Genomic DNA, 8322 nt, shown 5'->3' with positions numbered 1-8322 from the left:
ATAATCATTTGTCTGAAGTGGTGTAGGGTTTCCTGCCTAGGCAGGGGGTTGGACTAAAAGACCTCCAACGTCCCTTCCAACTCTGTTATTCTGTATGTGGTTCAATGGCTAACTGGGAAGCCCTCTTTCTCTCTCCACCCACTTATGCCCTTTGTTCTCCTTTGCTAACTTCAATCTTGTGCAATCAGCTGGAAAGGGAAGAAGCAGAATGCAAGTCTGCTGCCATAATTTGGCTGACAATCAGGGCCAGGGTCTCTACTTTGTGAACAAATCATTAACGAAAGCCTGTTTACAGGGAATTGTTGGCAAATGCTTTGGCGGTCACCTGAAACAAACCAGATTTGCTCTACGTCTGATGTCCCAACTTATTTGATGGTCATGTTCCTTGAAAAAGAGCAGAAAAAGTTACCTTTTAGTAGATCAGATCAGTGGGCAGCACACCGTGAGATTCTGGAGTGGCAGTGGATTCTAAGCCATGGGTTGGGTCCTTGATGCTATTTGAGCTTGGTTGTTCTCTAGCTGGATAATGAACTGTCTGCAACTAAAGAACCAAGCTTAGAGAGCACAAGGATTCCACAATTCAACCTTGAGCTACATATATGCTCTTCTATGGTATTGGATCTAAAACCAGCCTAATTTCATGGACCACAAATCCCAAAATCAGAAGAGAAAGACAGGAGGGGTGAATAAAACCAGTATTGGCCGTTTTAAGATGCATGGATTTCAACTCCAGAATCTCCATAATTCCAGAATTATCCAGCCAGCATCTTTATAATCCCATTACGTTGATACACTTACACTATTTATTTGCAATTGTTCAGGCTTGACCTCTAGGTTGCTCACACTATCACTAAGAGGCTACCTATGAAGACTACAACCTTCAACTATACTATGTATATGCGTGGGGCTAGCTGAGATATTTGTGAATGATTGAGTAGATGGTTCCAATAATGTATCAACTGCACTGGCTGCTTACTGGATTCTGAGCTCAGTTCAAAGTGATGTGTCTGTGTGTGTGTTTGTGTGTGTGATAAAAAAAATCTTTAAACCAATCTGCCTGGTCTGGCACCTTCTAGACACTATTTATATCTACATCATGTCTTTTGGGGAGCAGCACAGCCATAGAATTGTGCCCTAAATATTCAAATATCTAAAGTGAACTTGTTTGTGCAACCAAGTTCAATCACAGATCAGCATGGATATTTTTTTTCCGTAAAATGTGTTTTTATTTTCCATTTTCCATTTTCATACAGTCACATATATACTGTGCATAACCGGGGCCATACAACATTAAACAATAAACACAGCAATTCCTCTTGTCAACAATACCCCCCAAAATAGAAACCCACTATACCTCTTCAACCCTCCATACACCTCTTTCTTTTGCCCCCCTCCAACTTTCCATCTTCCCTCCATCATTCCCCTCTACCCTACTTCCCCTCCCCCTCTACCACTCCTCTCTCCCAGTCCACTCCCTCCCTTCCTTCTCACCCTCCCTCCCATCCTCTCTCCGGCCCTCTCTACCTCTCTTTCTTCTATCCTGCTACTCCTCCCTTTGGTGTATTTCTACTATATGTCAATATATTCAGCTTGTCCTATTTTTACAGTGACATTAAAGAGAAACAGTATACATGTGAGATCAGCATGGATTTGAAAGACTTTGGGTGGACAGATGGATGTGGACTCTGTGAGAATGATGGCAGCTTTAGTCCAACACATTTAGAGGTTCCCAAAATGGAAACACTAATAAATATTATAGTCAGTAGATATCCTTTTATTTTTGCAATATTTTGTGATGGGAAAATGGATTGACTGAGGCCTTGTTAACACATTTTTGTTACATTCAACTTGGTAGACCAGCTCCAAACCCCCATATTAGAGATCCAGATATTCATTACAGAACCATCATAATGATAAAAACTGAGATCTATTCCTGACCTGATGAGCGGTTTGAACATTGTCCTGTTTTATGCTTCAAAACTGCACTTATCCAATTGCCATATCTGATAACCTATCATTATCTAGATCATTTGATTGAATCATATCTTGGCAGATAGGATTGTTTGCAATCTTAATAAATGCCAGTTGCTTAATTTTGCTAGCTGACTTTGGGCCATTCACAGATTCTCAGTCCAACTCTGAGCAAAATAGGAGCAGGAAGGAGTATTAGGTGCCACGTTGAGTTATTTATGAAAAGAAAAGAAAAGTGGCATTTGAAAATATCTAATGTCAGAATTATTTTTAAGACTTTTAAAAACGAAGCATTAAAAAAAATTACATAGACTGCTCTGGTGCTGTTTGGCTTAGGCACAGATGTACTGGGATGAAATGTGGAAGGACTGGCTTCCCACCCAGAACTAGAAGAGATGCCTGCAAGTGAGGCAAAAAAAGGGCAAAATAATGGCAGTGACTATGCAATCAAAATCCTGCCCTTTTTCCATGTCCCTATGTTGGAATGATGAAAGAAATGTCCTCCTGGGTTCAGCTCCAAGTAGGGAAAAAGGCACTGGAGACATGGAGGCTGCTTGGAAAGATGGTTTATTAGTGGACAGGACCACATGGCTTGAGCCCTGAACAGGGCTCACAAGCGTCAATGTTGGTGGAGAAGAAGAGAAGGGCTGAGGGAGGGGCTTGCTAGACTTTTTATAACCTGTTCAGTCCCACCTCTCTGTTTCCTGATCCTGTGTAAGAAATGTATTCTGATTGGTTGTCAAGACTCCCATGGGGCCATGCAGGGGCAACTCTCTAGGCTGTGTTTTGAATCCAGGTCTGGTTGAGTTCTCAGGTGCCATGTGGTCAGTTGGGGCCAATATTATCATGCTTTAATCCCATCCCCCTGGAGCTGAAGTGGAGAAGCCTTTATTATGTAAAGTGGACTAGCTTGGCCTTCTTAATGGCCCATTGACAAAGTGGGGATGGGCAGGAAGCTACAGGCAGCTATTCTGTCTTTTAAAATATGTTTCTTTTCTTTTCATATCCAGAGACATATTCTGCCTTTTCAATATTTCCTAGGATATTTCATTTTTCTGGGAGAGGGCTGGGTGATACTTCCTACAGGAAGAAGTGTCCTTCTGAGTTCAATTCCAAGTGGGGAAAAAGACACTGGAAACATGGAGGCTGTTTGGAAAGATGATTTAATGGTGGACAGGACCACATGGCTTGAGCTCCTGAACAGAAAATGGGGATCATATGCTTCCAGATGTTAGGTGAAAAAGCAAGGAGAGAAAAGGGACTTGATGAGAGTTCCTGAGTTTTTTATACTCTCTGTTCATCCCCACCTCTCTGTTTCCTGTTCCTGTGTAAGAAATGTATTTTGATTAGTTGTCAGACTCTCAGGGGCTGGGTGGTGGTCTTAGCTAACGTTGTAGGCTGTGTGTCTTTTGAGTCCCAGGCTTGGTTGAGCATTTCTTCTTCCCAGGCGCCCTGTGGTGAGATGGGTAAAGGGCTAATACTATCATGTCTTAATCCCAGCACCCTGGAGCTGAAGGGGGAGATCTTTGTTATGTAGAATAGACTGGCTCAGGCATTTTAATGGCCCATTGACAAAGGTGGAGGCTATTAAGAGTGAGTCTGTTTACTTCCTAAAACATGTTTCTCCATTTCTTGGCCAGGGAAATATAATCTTCTACCTTTTCAATATTTCCCAGGATATTTCATTTTTCTAGGAGAGGGGTGGGTACTAACCCCCCATACTTGTAATCCAGCTATATTCATAGACCTCAACCACTCCTTCCCCTTGACAACTGAGGGGGAAAAACTAGTCATTTGAGTCATTCTAGCACCCTGAACACCTTTGGAGAATGTTAAGAATGTTATCAGTTTTCACTTGACTTAAGTGATAATTGCTTCATTGTAGGCACAATGTCTCCTGACAGCTGGAAGGGACCCAACAAGGTCATCTTAACCAACCCATAGCTAGCTGGTCATGTTTTGCTCAGCAAATACAAAACTGGCAGCACTGCAATGGCTTGGACTGTCTGACCTGCTTTATGGCTGATACGTAGGCTATTTCTGGATGACTGTGCTATGTTTCCATAACACACTGTGGCAGAAGATAGTCAATCAGCCATGATTTAGTGTGCTATGCAAGGCCAACTTTTGAAATTAGTTACAGGCATGTCAATCAATCACAGGTATGTCAGTCAAACAATACTCAATAAAAATACTGGGGCTTATTTTTAACGCTGAAGAGATCTGTATTGTCACTTAGATTGAAAGCTGGACATAACCTGATACAAGCTATTTTTAATCCTCATGCTGTCTATGCCCCCAAAATTCTCTAAACAGAGGTAAAAATCTAGAATATGCTTTCATGATTCCAAGCCTGGTTATTGTAAACCGTATTTATTTATTTAGTGTGTTGTACAAATGCAACTTGTTCAGTTAGTTTATTGTTACTATTATTATGCAAACACAGAAAATAGCCTAATTCAGTTAGCAGGTTGTGTGGATGTGTTGTGAATAGAACAGCTACTAAGTCACCAAACTGCCAGCCATATTTATGTCATGTGTGTTGTGCAAACCCAAAAAAGTACAGGGAGTATGTTATGGTGTAATGAGCCATGGTGTGTACCTTGTGCAATCCCTGTCATTTTTCAGTGTCCGTTATATCTGTTATTGAGTGAGCTACCACCTTGTGTGCTTTCAGAACCCTGAACGGTTGTTCTGTGTGTCAATATTTGATTCTACCAATTCAGTTGTTCTTACAAAAAGCACATTTGCTGCAATTACATTCATGGAAGCACTGAAGGGGGAGATTCTTTTAAAGCATAAGTTATATATCTACTTTTTAAACAAATAAATATAGTTAGGAACTGCCAGCGGTCATTCGCTTCGAAGGTTAATATTAAACTATCGTGTCAGAACTTTCAACTGTACCTTGATTTCACTCTAAAAGCAGACCTGTCTCTCTACCTCAAAGCGGTGTTTTGGAAAGTGCACAACATTTTGATACATATTTTAGAAAGTAAGTTTTGTTATCCAAAAAGAACCCAGTGGACAAGCCTTTAGAGCAGTGTTTCTCAACCTGGGCGACTTTAATATGTGTGGCCTTCAATTCCAAGAATTGCCCTGCTAGCATGCTGTTGGGGAATTCTTGGAGTTGAAGTCTAGACAACTTAAAGTTGCTCTCTTTGGAAAACACTGCTTTAGATTATATTTAAGTTACAGTCAGAACAGTCAAAGTAGACATTTTGAAAACAAGAAGCAGAAAAGCACTAAGCAGCTGGAACAGGTTAACTGTAGTTAAACAATTTACTGATTAAACTAAGCTACACACACACACACACACACACACACACACACACACAAATCAAGAGGGGAACTGCAAGTTATAGCCAATTTTATCAACATTCCAGCTTGCAACTTTTCTCAAGGCTGTCAAACTTTTATGCAAAGTACAGACTATCACAAAATCATACAACTGAAAAGTACAATTTGGATCACTGAGTCCAACACCCTTTTCCCCACAGGAATTTTCAAACATTCAGGATAGATAGCTCTGGTTGTCGAACTTACTCTTGAATCCAGCATTCTTATTAATTAAGCTCACCACTTCTCTTGATAAATGGATCTATTGTGGCTGGTTCTGACAGCTTTTCTAACATTTAGCTGGAATCTGCCTTCCTGGAACCCCAACTATTATTCAACCTCTTGGGAGAATAGCCAACATAATCTGTTACATCCTTCTGGGTACCCAAAAGGTACAATCATGTCTCTTTCTAATCTTCTCAAGGCTAAGTATTTGCAGATCTTTCAACTTGTCTTCATGGGATGTGGTTTCTTTCCTCTGTTCTTCCTTGTTCTTCTTGGGACATATTTCGTGGAGATCACTAGATCCCATTTCTCAAGAATGGACCTGGACAACGCAGCATATAATGGATTCCTTCCTTCCTAAGATCCAGAAATTATATATTTGTTGACACACCTTAAAACTGCATCTGTTGTTTTTTTCTCCATTGTATCACATATGCCAGTTCATATTTGCTAATCACCAGCATACATTGCAACACAAGCTTCCCCACCTGTTGCCCTCCAGTGATACTGGATTACAGTATTATTCCCACAGGGAAATTGCTGAATTATGGAAATTGTGGTGCAACACAGGTGAGGTACTAAATTTGGAAAAGCTTCAATCTACCAGAAGAGCAATAACACAATATTAGCATCAGGAACTCATGCGTAGAAGCAACTGTTTACTCCTAGTTTTTGGGGCGTTGCTGGTATATACTGTATACTGCTGCACATGCTAATAACATATGAGGCACACATCATGCTATCACATTACTGATTTAAACACCAAACCAGATTCTTTATAGCCAAGCATAAGGTATGAGCCCAGCTTTCGATTGGGAGGGACACATTTGCAATTTTAGAATATAGTATGAGCATTAGGGGACACAGTGATGCTAAGATGATCAGAAAGGTCGACTGCTCGGCGGTTCGAATCCCTAGCGCCACATAACGGAGTGAGCTCCCGTTACTTGTCCCAGCTTCTACCAACCTAGCAGTTGAAAGCACGTAAAAATGCAAGTAGAAAAATAGGAATCACCTTTGGTGGGAAGGTAAGTGTTCTGTGCACCTTCGGCATTTAGTCATGCCAGCCAATGACCATGGAGACGTCTTCAGACAGCACTGTTTCTTCGGCTTTGAAACAGAGATGAGCATCGCCCCCTAGAGTTGGGAACAAGCACATAGGTGCGAGGGGAGCCTTTACCTTTATAACCATTAAAGCAAAAAGGATGGGGTCTTTTTGGGGGGGGAATGTTCCCCCCATTTATAAAGTGGCTGCCAGGACAATGCACCCATTTCCAAAACAACTGCTACATTTATTAAAAATATTTGCTGTCTATCTCACTCGAGGGGCTACTGAAGGTAGCTCAGGGAGTTGAGAGGCATTCTTGGGAATAATGAGCTGAGCTGGATTGCTTCACACATTTAAAATAAATCATGTTTGAAATATAAACCGAGAGAGGCAGGGAACTCTCTAGATAGCAAATGGATTTCTTCAGGGCCTACAGTATTTCTGGGTGCCAGGTTGGGGGCTAGGGAGATGAGCCTCTGCCAGTCCTGGGGCCCCATTTCTCCAACGGCTCTAAGAGTTGGGATTTATTCAGCGTCTTCAGGGCAGGCTGTTGTATTGTAGCAGAAAATCTGTTTTTGGGATTGTTGGAAGAAATGTCCATCTGGGTTCAGCTCCAAGTGGAGAAAAAGACACTGGAAACATGGAGGCTGCTTGGAAAGATGGTTTAATGGTAGACAGGATCACATGGCTTGAGTTCCTGAACAGAAAAGGGGGATCACATGCTTCCAGATGTTGGGTGAAGAAGAAAAAGAGGGCAAGATGCTAAAGTCCTTGGTTTTATGTCCTTTCTGGCCTTTGATCTTGATCTTGTATTCTGATTGGTTGTCAGACTCCCATGGGGCCATGCAGGGGCAACTCTTTAGACCAGTGTTTCTCAACCTTGGCAACTTGAAGATGTCTGGACTTCAACTCCCAGAATTCCCCAGCCAGCTGGCTGGAGAATTCTGGGAGTTGAAGTCCAGACATCTTCAAGTTGCCAAGGTTGAGAAACACTGCTTTAGACTGTGCTTTGAGCCCAAATTTGGTTGCCTTCCTGGCTGATATAATTTTCCCAGATGCCTTGTGGTGAGTTTCTGTAGAAGGCTAATACTATCTTTGTTATGTAGAGTAGACTACCTGTGGCTTTTTTTAATGCCCCATTGACAAAGGTGGGGGCTATTAAGAGTGAGCCTGTTTCCTGCCTAAAAACATGTTTCTTAGCCAGGGAAATATAATATCCTGCCTTTTCAATATTTCCCAGGAGATTTCATTTTTTTTCTAGGAGAGGGGTGGCCTTTTAATTTCCTACAGGATAACAACAGGAGCAGTGGAATCCCCCTGGAGGGGAAAGATGCAGCAGGGGATAAGATAAGAACAAAAGAGCTCTCCCCTCTTCTCACTCCGGCCAAGCATATCCCTCGCCTCTGACTTGGGACCTTTGCGCCCAACGGCGAAGACGCTTCGCTTTGGGGAACCCAAAGGTGCTTTTTCAAGAGGCAACTGAGCTTTCTGCTCCACCCACCCCCGCCTTGAAGACGTTTCGCTTCTCATCCAAGAAGCTTCTTCAGCTCCGAAACTTTTTGGATGAGAAGCGAAACGTCTTCAAGGCAAAAATAGAGGGTCCAGTTGCCTCTTGGGGGGGAAAAAAAGCACCTTTGGGACAACCCTGCCCTGGATGACTGAGCATATAGACCTTTGCTTTTGGGGAGCTGGTCCTCCTCCCGCTGTCCTCGCCCTTGACTCGCCCCAGACTTTGAGTT

The sequence above is a fragment of the Thamnophis sirtalis genome, unplaced genomic scaffold (assembly GCF_051295495.1).
Source record: "Thamnophis sirtalis isolate CommonGarterSnake01/CBP01778 unplaced genomic scaffold, rThaSir2_p1.2 scaffold_5, whole genome shotgun sequence".
Taxonomy (NCBI): Eukaryota; Metazoa; Chordata; class Lepidosauria; order Squamata; family Natricidae; genus Thamnophis; species Thamnophis sirtalis.
Note: the sequence above shows the minus strand (reverse complement) of the source record.